This window comes from Ranitomeya imitator, chromosome 1 (assembly GCF_032444005.1).
Source record: "Ranitomeya imitator isolate aRanImi1 chromosome 1, aRanImi1.pri, whole genome shotgun sequence".
Classification (NCBI taxonomy): Eukaryota; Metazoa; Chordata; class Amphibia; order Anura; family Dendrobatidae; genus Ranitomeya; species Ranitomeya imitator.
Window position 1 is genome coordinate 722,832,781 of NC_091282.1, and position 21,273 is coordinate 722,854,053.

General features: G+C 44.3%; 1 protein-coding gene across 1 annotated transcript in view; it reads right to left on the bottom strand.

Annotated features, from left to right (window-relative positions):
• The window catches only part of STXBP6 (syntaxin binding protein 6), a 141,297-nt gene that overhangs the window by 49,945 nt on the left and 70,079 nt on the right, over positions 1-21,273 (bottom strand). The window lies entirely within an intron of this gene.

Below are 21,273 nucleotides of genomic sequence, written 5' to 3' on the forward strand. Positions count from 1 at the left end.
AACGTTTCTAATTAATCAGCCCAAAAGAAATAAATAAAAAAAAAAAAAAACCAACAAAAAAAAAAACCTTGCTATACCTCTCATGACCACTAGGTGTCTATTATGTCTGACTGCCTGTTGTAAAGTGTTATCCATCTCCAGTAGAAGGATTAGTGGGGGCCGTACTTCGTTATAATAGAAGAGAAGCAGAACACAGACCGAGAGAACGTGCACGGATCACGTGTTATCCGAGTATCTTGGGCGTGCTCTAATAATAATAATAATAATAATAATTTTTATTTATATAGCGCCAACATATTCCGCAGCGCTTTACAAATTATAGAGGGGACTTGTACAGACAATAGACATTACAGCATAACAGAAATACAGTTCAAAACAGATACCAGGAGGAATGAGGGCCCTGCTCGCAAGCTTACAAACTATGAGGAAAAGGGGAGACACGAGAGGTAATATGTTCAAGTTCCTGCGGCTGCTTGTTTTATGGCTGTTAAGCAATCTCCACATGTGTTGTGACTGTCTAACGGCCGAAGGGACTCAATCCTATTATTCGAGCACGCCCAAGATGCTTGGAAAACACGTTCGCTCATCACTACAGACAAGCTATTAGACAATGGCAGGATGCATGCTGAGAAGTGAGAAGACAGGCAGTTCTCAAACAAATAGTGCTGGCAGAATGCTGATGAAGAGAAATCAAAACTCCAAAAGCAAAATTGTAGAGCATAAAAATGGGGATGGTTACTGAGAATAACAGACTAATATGTGCATCAGGAGACGTTTAAACTTGTGGGAGATGATGGCCATGCTTTTTTATAGGCTTTGAAGCAGAACACTTTGGGCCTGCAGTTACTAGAGACTCCACACATCACAAAAGTAACCGACTAAAAACAAACCATGTGTAGACGATCCTACAGTCATATTTCCTTCCATCTAAAACTTCTTACTTAGGCCTCTTTCACACTTCAGTCTTTTGGCGTCAGTCACTACCGACATAGTGACGGATTGACGGATCCGTCACAATTGTTGCGAAAACGGTTCTAACGGATCCGTTTTTTTGACGGATCCGTTACTTGGGGGTTGTCTGGGAGAAGTATCTACTTTTTGGAGCATGCGCAATTGAAAAAACGGATTGGGGCGACGGATCCGCCGAAAAAACGGTTGCGGCGGATCCGTCACCCATAGGCGCCCATTCTATGGAATGGCGGACGCGACGGATCCGTCGCGATCCGCCATTTCGGCGTTGACAAAAAACGTTCCAATGTCCGTCTATTTTCAGAAAACGTCCGCCAAATGTCGACGGATCCGTCGCATGGCGGATGGAACGGACGACCATCCGTCACAATCCGTCACTAATGCAAGTCTATGGGAAAATAACGGATCCGTCAAAAAAAATGACGGATCCGTTATTTGAGGAAAATGGCGGTTTTAGACTGACGCCAAATAACTGAAGTGTGAAAGAGGCCTAACTTACCAAACATTTTAACAGTGACCAAAATTGTTAAAAGTTATAGTTGATCCTGAATGCTGCACGAGATAATCCTGATCTGCCGGGACTGCCATCTTCAGTACAAATCTATGCGGATATCGCGTCAACCACACTCGCCAGGAGGAGATCCCTCAAACCAGTAACAACAGCTTTGCAGACGGCACAGATTAAATACAGATGGAGCGTCCCCTTCGCCCTCATCTTTACATACAACTCTCAACTATACACTTGCCGTACACTAGAAGAAGGGAAACAGGCCATGATTAAAGCTGGGATCCCGATCTCCATAGAGACTTCAGCCATGCCACAGAGAAAACCAAGACCATCAAAAGAATGGCAGAACACCCCCAGAACGAGGAGCCAAAACGCACGGATCGTTTGATGTGTCTAACTTACAAGATCATCTGCCTTGTTTCCTGGGAGGCGAAGTGGGTTGTTATTGTTCACCCTGAATGCTCCTGGAGTTGGGGGGGAAGGGGATGATAGTTCCTTGCCGTCTCTCCTTTTAGCCCTCCAGAATTAGTAATTGTATACTGATCGTTTACATAGATAAACTATTCTGGCTTTAACGCAAGAGGTCCATCAGATTCCTACATCTTTAATCAACCCTATTTCTTCCCTACCCTACCGCTCTCTGATTCCCCCCTGCTCTCCCTTCTCTCCCCAACAATTCCCATTCTGCAGTTCCCCCCTTCCCCCCCTCTTTTCCCCTTCCCCCCCTCTCCTTCCCTATCCCATCCCCCCTCTCCCTTCCTCCCCTCTCCCCCCACCTTTCCCCCCCTCTCCCCCCACCTTTCCCCCCCTCTCCCTTCCTCCCCTCCTTCCTTCCTTCCCCCCTTTTTTTCCCCTCTCTTCCTTCCTCCCCCCCCTTTTTTTTTTCCCCCTTCACTCTTTCTCTCTTCCCTCCTCTTTGCACCTATCTTTCTATCAAGGGCCTAAATGTCGGGTTTACAACATGCTGCCTGAACTTGGCGACACCTGGTACTCCACCTAATATGGTAAACCAGATCGCCATATTTTTCGGATTTGATATCCGTTTGTTAATATTAATTGCTATGTTTGTCTTTGTCTCCCCACAGTCTGTTTCCTTCCTATTGTTTTCCCACAGAGTTCGAATTTGAGTTAATATATGTATGGTTTTTCCTCTTTGTTTAGATTTAAGCTTATTGAACTCCCTTGTAAGGGAATCTGTTGTTCAATTGCTATGTTATTGAAAATAAAAAGTTATTGAAACTAAAAGTTATAGTTGATCATTTGTACCCGGGTGCTGAACTCTGAGATACAATGGAAAAAAAATGACATAAAAGAAATTCAAAATCTACAGAATTAGAAGGAGAAATAAATAACCAATATCCCACACTAGAACATGCTAACCTCAATAACAACCGATTTTCAACAAATTCTCCATGTAGAAAGGAGAAAAACCGAGGCATACAGAAGATAAAAAATGTCCCAAAAAATTTTTTTATTAGAAAAATTCTCTTACAAAAATTGCTGAACCAATGGGTTAAATCCATACAATGGGAAACTCAATTAAAAACAAGCAAAACGGGCAAGAATAGAAAATGAAACTACTAAATAGCATGCAAGATATACAAGTATTATGATATACGGTAATTATGACATTCAGTTTACCCCATGATAGATCACATAATCTATAATAATTGTAATAAAATGCAAAACTTTGCTGCGGACCTATGTCAGTCCATGGACATGTGAAGTATCAGCAAATACAATTATACAAGAAAAAAAGGGGGGAATGATCATGAAAAATTTAGAACTGGAATACAAGCTATGGAAAAATGTACAATAATCGCAAAAAAAGTGCAAAGTGCTGAAGATCAATAGTCTTCAATAGAACTATTGATCACTTTTTGAGGCAACAATACGTATCCATAGTTAAAGGAGCTTCAGAAAAAATGCGCTAAATACATATGACAACATTTAAAGACCTATTCCATAGCTCAGACCCAGTTCAATTTATATGAAATGAATATAACTTACATTGTTATGTCAGAAAATGCACATATTGTGCCCGTGCCGCCACCCCTCATCGTATGTATGCCTCGGTTTTTTCTCCTTTCTACATGGAGAATTGTTGAAAAAAGAATAAGAAGGAGTCCTAATAAAGCAGAGGTACAGCCTATGGTTGGCGGGAACAATGGTAGAAGGTGCCCAGTTTACTGTAACTGGTAATGGTAATTAGGAGCATGTGATGTATTGACCTGCAACACACATAAATTAGTACTTAATCCTGCTGCAGGATCCCAAAGGAAATGTCGCCAGAATGATGGATGAACGAGCGCTTCACTGTAACACTGCCAAGGTTTATTTCAGGTATACAGGAAGGAAAAACAGAACGAAGCAGAAATCAAACAGCCAAAGCCACCCAGTGATTTAGGAAGCTTGGAGATGGTTAATTAAGAAGAAGAAAACATATAGCGATTACAGCAAATGACAAATTATAAATGCAAGGAAACCAAAGAAATGCCAGTAGATAACAAGATCTGCCCCGGCTTGGTGTCATTTACACTTGAGCAAAGATCATTTTTCATAATTCACTATTCCTGCAAGTTCCTGAAAAAAAGCCTTCAAAGGATGGTTTACACAAGCAATATAATTGCTTAAAGGGGTTGTCCAATACCTTTTTTTTTACTATGCGCATAAAAATAGGCAGGTGGTTGGCAGCAGAGCTTGTTGTACCTTGAGCTGGCTCATAGCAGTTACCGACCGCTCCTGCCAGCAATTCAGCAGCCAGACGTCAGTGTAGCTCTTCCACTTCCGGGTTGCTCTATCAATGGGGTGTGACTGCCGGCATCATGCTGGTTGACAGACTGTTTCTTTTCAGCAACACATCTTTAGTGACGCCCTGTCAACAGAGCAGAGTGAAAGAGAAGATGCTGCTCTGTCAACGTGAGGTTAGTGAAATCGACTGAATCGCTGGCAAGAGCGATCTGTGACGGCAGAGATCTGCACCAGGCACTGTAAGCATGCAGTTAGCAACTACTAGTTCTCAGGCATGTTATAAAAAAAAATATAGATAGTCCTGGATAACCCCCATTCATGGGAGTAATAATCAAACTGTGAAGAACAGGTAAAATGATCCTTATCCTACAAGTATATCGGTACTTTTAACAGGCACGCTCAAGTAGAGCGAATAGTTTGAAAGCACTGGCATATTTTGTTACCGATCCGGACTTGACAAATGATATGAGAACGTCCGATGATTATATGTCGATTGAGACAAAACGTTTGAACCCTGTTATTACCAAGTCACCTGAAGGAAAGCAGTTTTGGTTGAGTAACAAAACAATTGGCTCTCACAAATGTGGGCATTGTCAAGCAAGAAAAAATCCAGTTCTACTGTGAAAGTTTCTTAATCCGGTGGACAAAAAAGGAAAATAAATATTCATCACTTTATCAACAGTACAACTTCTGGAGCCCTTTATTCAGAAATGTACTCCTGTCCATAACTTTATGTGGGGAAAAGTACTCAACAGTTAAGGGGATACATTTTACAGTAAAGTAGTTCTATAAAAAATGGTCATGATAGGACATTATCTAGGCATATGCGGTTTAATCAAAACACGGGATTCTTTGGCGCTAAAAATACTGGGGCATCCAAAAGTGCAAACTAATTTATGGGGATGTGAACCGACTTTTAGTGATCCAAACAAAGTAGTCTCATTGGGCGAAATAATAAGCACGTAGCGTCACAGAGATGTGTCCTAGTTAGGCTACTTTCACACTGGCGTTTTTTGCCAGACGTCGCACTGCGTCGTTTACGGCAAAAAACGCATCCTGCAAAGTTGTTTGCAGGATGCGTTTTTGCCCCATAGATTAACATTGGCGACGCTTTGCCACACGTCACAACCGTCGTGCGAAGGTTGTGCCGAGTTGTGGCGGACCGCCGGGAGCAAAAAACGTTAAATGTAACGTTTTTTGCTCCTGACGGCCCTCATTTTCCGACCGCACATGCGCGGCCGTAACTCCGCCCCCACGTCCCTGCACCTCACAATGGGGCAGCGGATGCGCCGGAGAAATGCATCCGCTGCACCCGTTGTGCAGTGCGTCAAACGCTAGCGTCGGAATCTCTGCCCGACGCATTGCGACGGGGAGATTCCGATGCTAGTGTGAAAGTAGCCTTAGGGTTACAAGGATAATCAGGCTGCAGACGAGAGTATGAAAAATCCTGCGAGCCTGTGTGACGGCTGTGTGTGATCCGTTTTCCTACAACTACATTAAGACAAACTGAAAATTTGAGGATAAAGAAAAAGACTGTGGGGGTATGCATCAATTATTAACAAATTGGGGAGAACCCCAACTTATCCTAACTATAAAGCCTTAAAATGTAAGTTTTATCGATTCATTATTATGGTATATAAAAATGCTTTAGGGTATATAAAATTCTGTCCCTAATCTTCCTCGATTTATCAATAATAAAGTGCTCAATGCTTAGTATTTCTAACTTAATGGGTAACACCCCGGGGTGCTAACACCTATCTAGCAGAATAGGACATAATGTCCCAAACTAAGCATAGAAAGTGGTTAACGAATATCAATACTGGATGAGCGCCACAAGTAAGGCACCACCTACTTGTCTATAATACCATGGACAATGTATTCACGGTGATTGGTGGATTCCCTGCTCATGTTCGGATATAAGCAGCTTGTGGTAATGGTGATTTTGTGTCTGGCCACATACTGGCGAGTCAGTGATAAACTATATACACGAGTCATACCCAGGCTGTTTGCCTCTCACACATTGTCCCTTTCCCTGATGATACCACAGAAGTTGTGAAACGCCTCAGGGGAACTTTTGGCTTGTGCGATTATGTTTTCAGTGATCCCACAACAGTGCCTGGTTATAATGTAAGTGAGACTGCCGTTCAGGACTGACGTTCTACTTTACTAATTGTTTCATGATTCATGTCAATCTATACCTGTAATTAAAGGTACTTAAGATACCTAGCAAGGGAATATTTTTAATTAAATAACTGCGACCTGTTCAGAAACACAACAATCAGATTTTTAATTTTATATTAACAAAGGATGCGTTTTAATTAGCCTGTTAGTGGAAAGCATTTTTCCTATAGGGCTTTATGCCCTTTAGTAATTATGTCCGTGAATGTTAGGCCGGTTTCACACCTCAGTGTTTTGCCGTATGAGCAAAGAGTGTAATGCACAGACTGCTCACATGTTAACTAGACAGCCTTTTTTATGCCTATGAGCAGTGTCGGACTTGGGGGCCAAGGGCTGACAAGTAATACTGACTCTGGGGGCCCATTGTTCCAACTACATGTATAAAACAACAAAACTTTGTAGTTTGTTAATTTAATAAGATGTACCATTTGCCTGTACGTAGTAAATTGAGTATATTGTGCCAACTACTGCTAATATTGGAGGATGGGGGGCCTACCAGGGAATTCACCGGTCCTCCTGTGGGCCAGTCCAAGCCTGCCTAGATGATGTTCGAATATGTACTCCGACCATTAAAAACAGATGTGTAAATCCAATCTTGATTAAACTGTTGTGCTTGTGATAGCTCCAAAACCTGTCAGAGAGTGGTTAGACAACATTCACCTAATACTCTAGCCTAATAAAAAAAAACTTGGTAATGTGTTGTAGGCAATAAAGATGACTGTACAGTTGCGATTTTAAAGTGCATGATCTCCCTATTTTGTGTGTTTAAGTTTTTATCCACATACATCAGTGTTCCCAATAATTCTTAAAAGGGGTTGTTCACTACTAGAACAACCTCTTCTCATACCCCACACTTGGCTCGATAAAATAAAGAAGCCTATACTCACCTTCCATGCCAGCGCTGTCGGCACTCGCTTTCCCAAGGGCTCTCGTGCCGTTGTTATGACACGTGAGCCAACGCCCAGACTGTCCCCACCTTCGGACAAATTGAACATGAAGAGGGAGTCAGATCAGCTACAGCCCGCACTGTTTGGGCACTGGGGGTACTGCAAGAGAGCCCTGGGGAAAGGGAATGCTGACACCACGGGAACAGCAAAGCAGGGGAGGCGAGTATAGGCTTTATTATTTTAATCGGAGCCAAGCATGGGGTATGAGAAGGAGACAACTTCTTTAAAAAACAAAAGCGACTTGCAAACGATCATCGCATCCACTTCTTTTAAAATGGTCTCCATGGACAATTCTAAAAATTGTTTAGGTTTATTCTTCACATTTTTGGCAGCGTTCTTAGCTGCAGTAGCCAAACAATGGCAAGTTTAATAGCATTATAATAAAATCACTGCATAGCTCATAGCAAAAGCCAGGCAAAAAAAAAAAAAGTTCTCAAAGGTCGTGAACAATTATACTAATGCATTGCAGAAATCTACAGTAGATAATTGTCAGCTGTTCGGCCCATTGCAGAGGGAGTAATGACGAGGCCTTCGTGCAGCCGTTTGGAAAACAGACTCAAATTGGCTTCTTTAGCTTCATCTAGAAAGGATTGTGCTTTCATATAGATGGCCAAGAACAAGGCTTTAATGTAGCCATTTTCTGGTCTTTTCAAAATTAAATTTCTTTTGGGTCAGATCCTGGCATACTCCTACATAAAACACAAACACTCCAAAGCTGCCAAATACTAGAGCGTCAGCCAGTGTCCTACACTGCTGCCAGCGGAGCAATAAGACTGGAAGGTATCCAGAGACCCACAGCTAAGGCGACAGATGTATGACAACGTACAATAAGCTCACGTAAAAGCAATGTCAGTGTGAGCATTATCCCCCAATTCTCCTGGACTCACAATAATAATAATAATTTAATTAACGGTATATAGCGCCAACATATTCCGCAGCGCTTTACAAATTATGGAGGGGATTTGTACAGACAATAGACACTACAGCATAACAGAAATCACAGTTCAAAATAGATACCAAGAGGAGTGAGGGCCCTGCTCGCAAGCTTACAAACTATGAGGAAAAAGGGGAGACACGAGAGGTGGATGATAACAATTGCTTTCGTTGTTCGGACCAGCCATAGTGTAAGGATCGGGTGTTCATGTAAAGCTGCATGAACCAGTTAACTGCCTAAGTATTTAGCAGTACAGACACAGAGGGCTATTAACTGCATAAAGTGTATGAGAACATGATGCGAGGAACCGGATTATGGTTTAAGTTTTTTGAATGGGCCACACAGGGATTGGGGATTAATTGTATTAACCTGGGTAGTACATTCCAAAGAATTGGCGAAGCACGTGAAAAGTCTTGGACAGGAGTGGGAGGTTCTGATTATTGAGGATGTTAACCTCAGGTCATTAGCAGAACGGAGAGCAGGGGTAGGGTGGTAGACTGAGACCAGGGAGAAGATGTAGGGTGGTGCTGAGCCATGGAGCGCTTTGTGGGTGAGGGTAATAGTTTTGTACCGGATTCTGGAGTGGATGGGTAACCAGTGTAATGATTGGCACAAGGTAGAGGCATCGGTATAACGATTGGTGAGGAAAATGATCCTGGCTGCCGCATTCAGGACAAATTGGAGAGGGGTGATCTTGGTAAGAGGGAGGCCAATTAGTAGACAGTTACAGTCCAGAAGAGAATGAATAAGTGAAACAGTAAGAGTTTTTGCAGAGTCGAAAGTAAGAAAAGGGCGAATTCTAGAAATGTTTTTGATATGCAGATAAGAAGAGCGACCCAGTGATCTGATGTAGGTGGTAAATGTAAGTACGGAATCAAGTATGACCCCAAGGCAGCGGGCATGTTGCTTTGGAGTAATGGTGGAACCACACACAGAGAAGGCAATATCTATATAATATATAAAGGTAGGTTATTAGAGGGAGAGAACACGAGGAGTTCAGTTTTTGACAGATTCAGTTTCAGATCGAGGGAGGACATGATGTTAGAGACAGCGGTAAGACAATCACTGGTGTTTTCTAAAAAGGCCGGTGTGATATCAGGAGAAGTGTATAATTGGGTGTCATCAGCATAGAGATGGTACTGGAAACCAAATCTACTGATTGTTTGTCCAATAGGGGAGGTATACAAAGAGAAGAGGAGGGGGCCTAGGACTGATCCTTGAGGAACCCCAACAGTAAGGGGAAGGTGAGGAGGAGGAACCAGCAAAAGATACAGTGAAGGAGCAGTCAGAGAGACAGGAGGAGAACTAGGAGAGAACAGTGTCCTTGAGGCCGATGGAGCGGAGCATAGAGAGGAGGAGCTGATGATCCACAGTGTCAAATGCTGCGGAGAGATCTAAGAGAATTAGCATGGAGTAGTGATCATTAGATTTAGCCGTTAGTAGATCATTAGAGACTTTAGTGTGGGCAGTTTCAGTAGCGTGTAAAGAGCGAAACCAGATTGAAGAGGGTCGAGAAGAGAGTTAGCGGATAAGACGGGAGTGGACCAGGCGTTCGAGGAGTTTAGAGCTGAAGGGAAGATTAGAGACTGGTCTATAATTAGCAGCACCGTTTTGATCGAGGGATGGTTTTTTAAGTAATGAGTGTATGATGGCATGATTAACCCCTTCAAGACCCAGCCTATTTTGACCTTAAAGACCTTGCCGTTTTTTGCAATTCTGACCAGTGTCCCTTTATGAGGTAATAACTCAGGAACGCTTCAATGGATCCTAGCGGTTCTGAGATTGTTTTTTCGTGACATATTGGGCTTCATGTTAGTGGTAAATTTAGGTCAATAAATTCTGTGTTTATTTGTGATAAAAACGGAAATTTGGCGAAAATTTTGAAAATTTCGCAATTTTCACATTTTGAACTTTTATTCTGTTAAACCAGAGAGTTATGTGACACAAAATAGTTAATAAATAACATTTCCCACATGTCTACTTTACATCAACACAATTTCGGAAACAAAATTTTTTTTTTGCTAGGAAGTTATAAGGGTTAAAATTTGACCAGCGATTTCTCATTTTTACAACGAAATTTACAAAACCATTTTTTTTAGGGACCACCTCACATTTGAAGTCAGTTTGAGGGGTCTATATGGCTGAAAATACCCAAAAGTGACACCATTCTAAAAACTGCACCCCTCAAGGTGCACAAAACCACATTCAAGAAGTTTATTAACCCTTCAGGTGCTTCACAGCAGCAGAAGCAACATGGAAGGAAAATATGAACATTTAACTTTTTAGTCACAAAAATGATTTTTCAGCAACAATTTTTTTATTTTCCCAATGGTAAAAGGAGAAACTGAACCACGAAAGTTGTTGTCCAATTTGTCCTGAGTACGCTGATACCTCATATGTGGGGGTAAACCACTGTTTGGGCGCACGGCAGGGCTTGGAAGGGAAGGAGCGCCATTTGACTTTTTGAATGAAAAATTGGCTGCACTCTTTAGCGGACACCATGTCACGTTTGGAGAGCCCCCGTGTGCCTAAAAATTGGAGCTCCCCCACAAGTGACCCCATTTTGGAAACTAGACGCCCCAAGGAACTTATCTACATGCATAGTGAACCCTTTAAACCCCAGGTGCTTCACAAATTGATCCGTAAAAATGAAAAAGTACTTTTTTTTCACAAAAACATTCTTTTACCCTCAATTTTTTCATTTTCACATGGACAACAGGATAAAATGGATCCTAAAATTTGTTGGGCAATTTCTCCTGAGTACATTGATACCTCACATGTGGAGGTAAACCACTGTTTGGGCACATGGTAAGGCTCGGAAGGGAAGGAGCGCCATTTGACTTTTTGAATGAAAAATTATCTCCATCGTTAGCGGACACCATGTCGCATTTGGAGAGACCCTGTGTGCCTAAACATTGGAGCTCCCCCACAAGTGACCCCATTTTGGAAACTGGACCCCCCAAGGAACTTATCTAGATGCCTAGTGAGCACTTTAAACCCTCAGGTGCTTTACAAATTGATCCGTAAAAATGAAAAAGTACTTTTTTTTCACAAAAAATTTATTTTCGCCTCAATTTTTTCATTTTCACATGGGCAATAGGATAAAATGGATCCTAAAATTTGTTGGGCAATTTCTCCCGAGTACGCCGATACCTCATATGTGGGGGTAAACCACTGTTTGGGCACACGGCAGGGCTCGGAAGGGAAGGCGCGCCATTTGACTTTTTGAATGGAAAATTAGCTCCAATTGTTAGCGGACACCATGTCGCGTTTGGAGAGCCCCTGTGTGCCTATGCATTAAAGCTCCCCCACAAGTGACCCCATTTTGGAAACTAGACCCCCCAAGGAACTAATCTAGATGCATACTGAGCACTTTAAACCCCCAGGTGCTTCACAGAAGTTTATAATGCAGAGCCATGAAAATAAAAAATAATTTTTCTTTTCTCAAAAAAGATTTTTTAGCCTGGAATTTCCTATTTTGCCAATGGTAATAGGAGAAATTGGACCACAAATGTTGTTGTCCAGTTTGTCCTGAGTACGCAGATACCCCATGTGACCCCATTTTGGAAACTAGACCCCCAAAGGAACTAATCTAGATGTGTGGTGAGCACTTTGAACCCTCAAGTGCTTCACAGAAGTTTATAACGCAGAGCCATGAAAATTAAAAAAAAAAAATTCTTTTCTCAAAAATGATTTTTTAGCCCGCTATTTTTTATTTTCCCAAGGGTAACAGGAGAAATTTGACCCCAAAAGTTGTTGTCCAGTTTCTCCTGAGTACGCTGATACCCCATGTGACCCCATTTTGGAAACTAGACCCCGAAAGGAACTTATCTAGATGTGAGGTGAGCACTTTGAACCCCCAAGTGCTTTACAGAAGTTTATAACACAGAGCCGTGAAAATAATAAATACGTTTTCTTTCCTCAAAAATAATTTTTTAGCCCAGAATTTTTTATTTTCCCAAGGGTTACAGGAGAAATTGGACCACAAAAGTTGTTGTCCAGTTTGTCCTGAGTACGCTGATACCCCATGTGTGGGGGTAAACCACTGTTTGGGCACACGTCGGGGCTCCGAAGGGAAGTAGTGACTTTTGAAATGCAGACTTTGATGGAATGGTCTGCGGACGTCACGTTGCGTTTGCAGAGCCCTTGGTGTGCCTAAACAGTAGAAACCCCCCACAAGTGACCCCATTTTAGAAACTAGACCCCGCAAGGAACTTATCTAGATGTGTGGTGAGCACTTTGAACTCCCAAGTGTTTCACAGACGTTTACAACGCAGAGCCGTGAAAATAAAAAATAATTTTTCTTTCCTCAAAAATTATGTTTTACCAAGCATTTTTTTATTTTCACAAGGGTAACAGGAGAAATTGGACCCCAGTAATTGTTGCGCAGTTTGTCCTGAGTATGCTGGTACCCCATATGTGGGGGTAAACCACTGTTTGGGCACACGTCGGGGCTCGGAATTGAGGGAGCACCATTTGACTTTATGAATACAAGATTGGCTGGAATCAATGGTGGCGCCATGTTGCGTTTGGAGACCCCTGATGTGCCTAAACAGTGGAAACCCCTCAATTCTAACTCCAACACTAACCCCAACACACCCCTAACCCTAATCCCAACTGTAGCCATAACCCTAATCACACCCCTAACCACAACCCTAATTCCAACCCTAACCCTAAGGCTATGTGCCCACGTTGCGGATTCGTGTGAGATTTTTCAGCATCATTTTTGAAAAATCCGCGGGTAAAGGGCACTGCGTTTTACCTGCGGATTTACCGTGGATTTCCAGTGTTTTTTGTGCGGATTTCACCTGTGGATTCCTATTGAGGAACAGGTGTAAAATGCTGCGGAATGCTGCGGAATCCGCACAAAGAATTGACATGCTGCGGAAAATACAACGCAGCGTTTCCGCACGGTATTTTCCGCACCATGGGCACAGCGGATTTGGTTTTCCATATGTTTACATGGAACTGCAAACCTGATGGAACACTGCTGCGAATCCGCAGCGGCCAATCCGCTGCAGATCCGCAGCAAAATCCGCACCGTGTGCACATAGCCTAATTCTAAAGGTATGTGCACACGCTGCGGAAAACGCTGCGGATCCGCAGCAGTTTCCCATGAGTTTACAGTTCAATGTAACCCTATGGGAAACAAAAATCGCTGTACACATGCTGCGGAAAAACTGCACGGAAACGCAGCGGTTTACATTCCACAGCATGTCACTTCTTTCTGCGGATTCCGCAGCGGTTTTACAACTGCTCCAATAGAAAATCGCAGTTGTAAAACCGCAGTGAAATGCGCAGAAAAACCGCGGTAAATCCGCAATAAATCCACAGCGGTTTAGCACTGCGGATTTATTAAATCCGCAGCGGAAAAATCCGCAGAGGAACAGAATACGTGTGCACATACCGAAACCCTAACCCTACCCCTAACCCTACCCCTAACACTATTCTAACCTTAGTGTAAAAAAAAAAAAAAAATTTCTTTATTTTTTTATTTATTGTCCCTACCTATGGGGGTGACAAAGGGGGGGGGGGGGGGTCATTTACTATTTTTTTTTATTTTGATCACTGAGATATAACCTATCTCAGTGATCAAAACTCACTTTGGAACGAATCTGCCGGCCGGCAGATTCGGCGGGCGCACTGCACATGCGCCCGCCATTTTGGAAGATGGCGGCGCCCAGGAAAGAAGACGGACGGATCCCGGGAGGTAAGTATAAGGGGGGGGGAGATCAGGGCACGGGGGGAGCGTCGGAGCACGGGGGGGTGGATCGGAGCACGGGGTGGGGGATCGCTGTGCAGGGGGGTGGATCGGAGCACGGGGGGGGGGAATCGGAGCACGGGGGGGATTGCTGTGCGGGGGGGTGATCGGAGTGCGGGGGGTTTGATTGGAGCACGGGGGGAGCGGACAGGAGGACGGGGGAGCGGAGCACAGGACGGAGGGGAGCGTACCACAGATCGGGGGGCTGGGGGGGCGATCGGTGGGGTGGGGTGGGGGCACATCAGTGTTTCCAGCCATGGCCGATGATATTGCAGCATCGGCCATGGCTGGATTGTAATATTTCACCAGTTTTTTAGGTGAAATATTACAAATCGCTCTAATTGGCAGTTTCACTTTCAACAGCCAATCAGAGCGATCGTAGCCACGGGGGGGGGGGGGGGGGGGGGTGAAGCCACCCCCCCTGGGCTAAACTACCACTCCCCCTGTCCCTGCAGGCCGGGTGAAATTGGAGTTAACCCTTTCACCCGGCCTGCAGGGACGCGATCTTTCTGTGACACAGCATATGCGTCACAGGTCGGATTGGCACCGACTTTCATGACGCATACGCTGTGTCACAGGTCGGGAAGGGGTTAAATGAGGGAAAAAATACCGGAAGAGAGAGAAAGGATGAATATTTTTGCTATGTGAGAGGTGACAGCTGGAGAAAGGGACTGGAGGAGATATGACGGAATGGGGTCACTGGTGCAAGTGGTTGGGCGAGAAGATGCAAGCAGCCCGATTACTTCTTCTTCTGTGACTGGTTCAAAGTCAGAGAGTGAACTAGATGCAATGGGGGAGGGAGGACAGTGCATGGCATGAAGGGATTGGGAGATCATTTCCTGTCGGATGTGGTCAATTTTTTCTTTGAAATAATTGGCCAGATCATCAGAGTGGAGATCCGTGGTTGGGGCCTGCACTCTTGGGTTGAGTAGAGAATGAAAAGTGTCAAAGAGACGTTTAGGGTTATTGGACAGTGAGGTGATGAGGGTGTTAAAATAGGTTTGCTTGGAGAGGTGAAGGGAAGTGTTGTATGTTTTAAGTATGAACTTATAATGGATGAAATCTTTGGGTAGATCAGATTTTCTCCACAGACGTTTGGCGCACCTGGAGCACCGCAGCGGGAAACATGTTTGCAGTGTGTGCCACGGTTGTCGCCGCCTGTGCTGAGTTGTGCTATTTCATCCAGGGCACTTTGCAGGGTTTCAATGTAATGGCCTGGATGTTTCTATAAATGTGGAAAGTGGGAGTGACCTGATCGGGATGGCAGTTCTTAATAGAGAATGAAAGAAGATTGTGGTCAGAGAGCGGGAGAGGGGAGTTTGTGAAATCGTCCACTGAGCAAAGCCAAGAGAAGACAAAGTTGAGGGAATTTCTGTCTTCATGAGTTGGAGAGTTAAGGCCCCTTCACATTAAGCGACGCTGCAGCGATACCGACAACGATCCGGATCGCTGCAGCGTCGCTGTTTGGTCGCTGGAGAGCTGTCACACAGACAGCTCTCCAGCGACCAACGATGCCGGTAACCAGGGTAAACATCGGGTTACTAAGCGCAGGGCAGCGCTTAGTAACCCGATGTTTACCCTGGTTACCAGCGTAAAAGTAAAAAAAAAAAAAAACACTACATACTTACCTACCGCTGTCTGTCCCCGGCGCTCTGCTTCTCTGCACTCCTCCTGTACTGGCTGTGAGCACAGCGGCCGGAAAGCAGAGCGGTGACGTCACCGCTCTGCTTTCCGGCTGACCGACGCTCACAGCCAGTACAGGAGGAGTGCAGAGCACAGCGCCGGGGACAGACAGCGGTAGGTAAGTATGTAGTGTTTTTTTTTTTTTACTTTTATGCTGGTAACCAGGGTAAACATCGGGTTACTAAGAGCGGCCCTGCGCTTAGTAACCCGATGTTTACCCTGGTTACCAGTGAAGACATCGCTGGATCGGTGTCACACACGCCGATCCAGCGATGTCAGCGGGAGATCCAGCGACGAAATAAAGTTCTGGACTTTGTTCAGCGACCAACGATCTCCCAGCAGGGGCCTGATCGTTGGTCGCTGTCACACATAACGATTTCCTTAACGATATCGTTGCTACATCACAAAAAGCAACGATATCGTTGTGTGTGAAGGTACCTTTAGTATGCTGCGAGAGGCCAAAAGAGGAGATTAGAGATAAAAAGATGAGAAGCAGATGGGGAGAGAGGAAAAGCAATAGGGATGTTGAAATCACCCATGATGAGGGTGGGGATGTCACAGGAGAGAAAGTGTGGAAGCCAGGTGGCAAAGTGATCCAGGAACTGATGAGCGGGGTCGGGAGGTGAAACACCACCGCCACTCGCATGGAGAAGGGGATGTAGAGTCTGACAGCATGGACTTCAAAAGGAAGGGAAGTGAGGGTACTTGGGGGATAACTTAGAAGGTGCATTTGGTTGATAGGAGCAGACCAACGCCTCCACCTGCTCTGTTGTCTGATCTTGGGGTATGAGAAAAGTGTAGCCCACCAAATGAAAGGGCAGCAGCAGCGGTGGTGACTGACTGCTGGATCCAGGGTTTCAGTAAAAGCCAGGAGGTTAAGAGAATTAGAAAGGAAGAAGTCATGGATGAAAGGGAGTTTATTACACAGAGAGCGAGAATGCCAAAGGGCACAATTGAAAGAGGCAGAAGGCGTGCATGGGATATTAATAAGGTTAGAGGGATTTCTGAGTGCAGCGGTTGGGAGGTTTGACTTGCTATAACATGGGGGTCGGGGTTGGTAGAGATATCTCCTGTGACTACGAGAAGGAGGATAGAAAGAGTGAGCAGATGGTTAAGTGATTTGTGAGAGCGTCTCTTGTGTTGGATGGTGGGACTGAATGGATCTGCGCTGTTAAGCAATGTGAACAGAGCGAGAGTGCTATACATAGGAGAGGAAAGGACAGAGGGGCTGATATGAATGGACTGTAAAGAGTTAATGCAAGGGGGGTGAATGTGAGAGCGCATCAGCCAGAATATAGATTATACAAATACATATGGTGAATATTTTGTCCGTTCCAAATGAACAGGAAATAGAATTATTTAATTTTCTTACCCGTCTTTTGTGCCGTTATTGAGCACAAAATAATTTTGGAAACACTAGAAGCAGTTTATGCACTCGGTATCTGTTAATCAGGCATTATTCAATTTACAATTATATGGTGGAGAATCCCATTAAGGCCGGATTCAGACAGCAATACTAATACTGGTCACATACATCAGCAAACAGCGAAGGTGACTGGATCCTTGAGTGACACACAAAAAAAAGGTAACTATGATAGTTATGGGCAGCACATAGTCCTCTGTAAAGAATTGATGTGCTGCCGATAACCTGATACTCTTTACGCACAAAACAATTGTTTTTAATTGATCTTCCAATAAGCTATACACATTTATTCATGTACTAGATGGTGGCTCGATTCTAACGCATCGGGTATTCTAGAATATGCATGTCCACGTAGTATATTGCACAGCCCACGTAGTATATTGCCCAGCCCACGCAGTATATTGCCCAGTCAAGTAGTATATTGCACAGCCACGTAGTATATTGCCCAGCCACGTAGTATATTGCCCAGCCACGTAGTATATTGCACAGCGATGTAGTATACAGCACAGAGCCACGTAGTATATTGCCCAGCTATGTAGTATATTGCCCAGCCACGTATGTCACAGGTTAAAAAAATAAACGTATACTCACCTTCTGAGGGCCCCTAGTAGTTCGGTCACATGACCGTGACGTCATGGCAGGTCATTCTCGCGCAGACACTGTGATGACGTCGCGGTCACATGACCGTGACGTCATGGCAGGCCCTTCTGGCGCAGGGCATGTGATGACATCGCGGTCACATGACCGTGACGTCACGGCAGGTCCTTCTCGCGCAGGCGTGCAGGACCTGTGAGGACATCGCGGTCACATGACCGTGACATCATGGCAGGTCCTTTTCCCATACCATTCTTTGCACCGGAACCTGCCGGAGGTCACCGGAGCGTCGCGAAAGGTGAGTATATAATGATTTTTTGTTTTTTTTTTTTAGCATTAGATCTTTTTACTATTGATGCTGCATATACAGCATCAATAGTAAAAACTTGGTCACACAGGGTTAATAGCGGCAGTAACTGAGTTACCCGCGGCATAACGCGGTCCGTTACCGCTAGCATTAACCCTGTGTGAGAAGTGACTGCGGGGAGTATGGAGCAGGCGCTGACTGCAGGGGAGTAGGGAGGGACTAATCGGACTGTGGCCGTCGCTGATTGGTTGCGGCAGCCATGACAGGTAGCTGGCGAGACCAATCCGCGACTTGGATTCCATGACAGACAGAGGCCGCGACCAATGAATATCCGTGACAGACAGAAAGACGGAAGTGACCCTTAGACAATTATATAGTAGATCTATATAACTGGGTAGAGATGGTAAGACACCTGTATGTTCGGGTTCGGCCGAACAGTTACAAAAAGTCCAGGTTCGGGTACCAGAACATTGCCCGGATCCCATTCACTTGAATGAGGGGCCCAAATATCCAGTGTCTGCAACGCTGTCATATGCATGACAGTGCGGCAAACACCGCTTTTGATCAGCGGTGAAATCATCCCCGCCAGTCAGAGAGCTACGGTTCCCACGCTGTCAAATGATAGCGTGAGTGCACAGCTGTGATCGAAGGTATAAAGTTTACCTCCGGTCACTGGTGTCAGCTGATGGGACTACTGCTCCCATCATCCAACACCTGTTGCCACAAATAACAGCGAGAGCAGGAGAGGCTGATGGGAGTATTCATCAGCTGCTGCGCTGTAAATAAACAATAAAAAAAAGAAAAAAGCAGTATCCATTTACTGTGCTCTGTGAAAAATAATGCAATAGTGGGAACAGCAGTTTCATGATGTTTTAGAGAGCATGGCATTGTGCTTGGCCCGTCTAAACACTCAGGCCATTAAATGACCGCAGAATTTTAAAAGCACCAATTGTCATTTCTTGGCATTAAGGAAATCTGTCTCCACTGAATATAGATTTTACCCTTAAAGATGAGAAAAAGAGGTTAGATTATTCTCACCCAGGGGCGTTACAGCTGCGGTCCGGTCTGATCCGGTGCCCCCTATCTTCATCAGATGACGTCCTCTTCTTGTCTTCACGCTGCGGCTCCGGCGCAGGCGTACTTAGTCTGCCCTGTTGAGGGTAGAGCAAAGTACTGCAGTGCGCAGGTGCTGGGCCTCTCTGACCTTTCCCGGCGTCTGCACACTGCAGGACTTTGCTCTGCCCTTAACAGCTGCGGCGTGAAGACAAGAAGAGGACGTGATCGTAAGAAGATGAGAGGCCCCGGACCGGGACGCCCATCGGATTGGACCGCTCGCCCAGGTGAGTATAATCTAACCTCTTTTTCTTATCTTTCAGGATATATCGGGGGCTTGAACTACGGAGGACATAGAATGAACTTCAATCCAATATTGCGGCCAGCATGCAGCCAGCGGGTAAGGAAAGGGTGAATCAAACACCCAAAAACTCCGCCCATATGACCGAAAACCGATCCCGCCAAATTCAGGTGACAGGTTCCCTTTAATGAAATAAAACACCACACAGTTTTGACAATCTTTTTATTGTTCTGCCATTCCAAAGCGAAGCCATCGATCTTCTTTAACCCCTTCATGACCCAGCCTATTTTGACCTTAAAGACCTTGCCGTTTTTTGCAATTCTGACCAGTGTCCCTTTATGAGGTAATAACTCAGGAACGCTTCAACGGATCCTAGCGGTTCTGAGAATGTTTTTTCGTGACATATTGGGCTTCATGATAGTGGTAAATTTAGGTCAATAAATTCTGCGTTTATTTGTGATAAAAACGGAAATTTGGTGAAAATTTTGAAAATTTCGCAATTTTCACATTTTGAATTTTTATTCTGTTAAACCAGAGAGTTATGTGACACAAAATAGTTAATAAATAACATTTCCCACATGTATACTTTACATCAGCACAATTTTGGAAACAAAATTTTTTTTTTGCTAGGAAGTTATAAGGGTTAAAATTTGACCAGCGATTTCTCATTTTTACAACGAAATTTACAAAACCATTTTTTTTTAGGGACCACCTCACATTTGAAGTCAGTTTGAGGGGTCTATATGGCTGAAAATACCCAAAAGTGACACCATTCTAAAAACTGCACCCCTCAAGGTACTCAAAACCACATTTAAGAAGTTTATTAACCCTTCAGGGGCTTCACAGCAGCAGAAGCAACATGGAAGGAAAAAATTGAACATTTTACTTTTTAGTCACAAAAATTATCTTTTAGCAACAATTTTTTTATTTTCCCAATGGTAAAAGGAGAAACTGAACCACAAAAGTTGTTGTCCAATTTGTCCTGAGTACGCTGATACCTCATATGTGGGGGTAAACCACTGTTTGGGCGCACGGCAGGGCTTGGAAGGGAAGGAGCGCCATTTGACTTTTTGAATGAAAAATTGGCTCCACTCTTTAGCGGACACCATGTCACATTTGGAGAGCCCCCGTGTGCCTAAAAATTGGAGCTCCCCCACAAGTGACCCCATTTTGGAAACTAGACGCCCCAAGGAACTTATCTAGATGCATAGTGAGCACTTTGAACCCCCAGGTGCTTCACAAATTGATCTGTAAAAATGAAAAAGTACTTTTTTTTCACAAAAAAATTATTTTCGCCTCAATTTTTTCATTTTTACATGGGCAATAGGATAAAATGGATCATACAATTTGTTGGGCAATTTCTCCAGAGTACGCCGATACCTCATATGTGGGGGTAAACCACTGTTTGGGCACTCGGTAGGGCTCGGAAGGGAAGGCGCGCCATTTGACTTTTTGAATGGAAAATTAGCTCCAATTGTTAGCGGACACCATGTCGCGTTTGGAGAGCCCGTGTGCCTAAACATTGGAGCTCCCCCACAAGTGACCCCATTTTGGAAACTAGACCCCCCAAGGAACTTATCTAGATGCATATTGAGCACTTTAAACCCCCAGGTGCTTCACAGAAGTTTATAACGCAGAGCCATGAAAATAAAAAATAATTTTTCTTTACTCAAAAATGATGTTATAGCCTGGAGTTTCCTATTTTGCCAAGGGTAATAGGAGAAATTGGACCCCAAATCTTGTCCAGTTTGTCCTGAGTACGCTGATACCCCATATGTGGGGGTAAACCACTATTTGGGCGCACGACAGGGCTCGGAAGGGAAGGCACGCCATTTGGCTTTTTAAATGGAAAATTAGCTCCAAT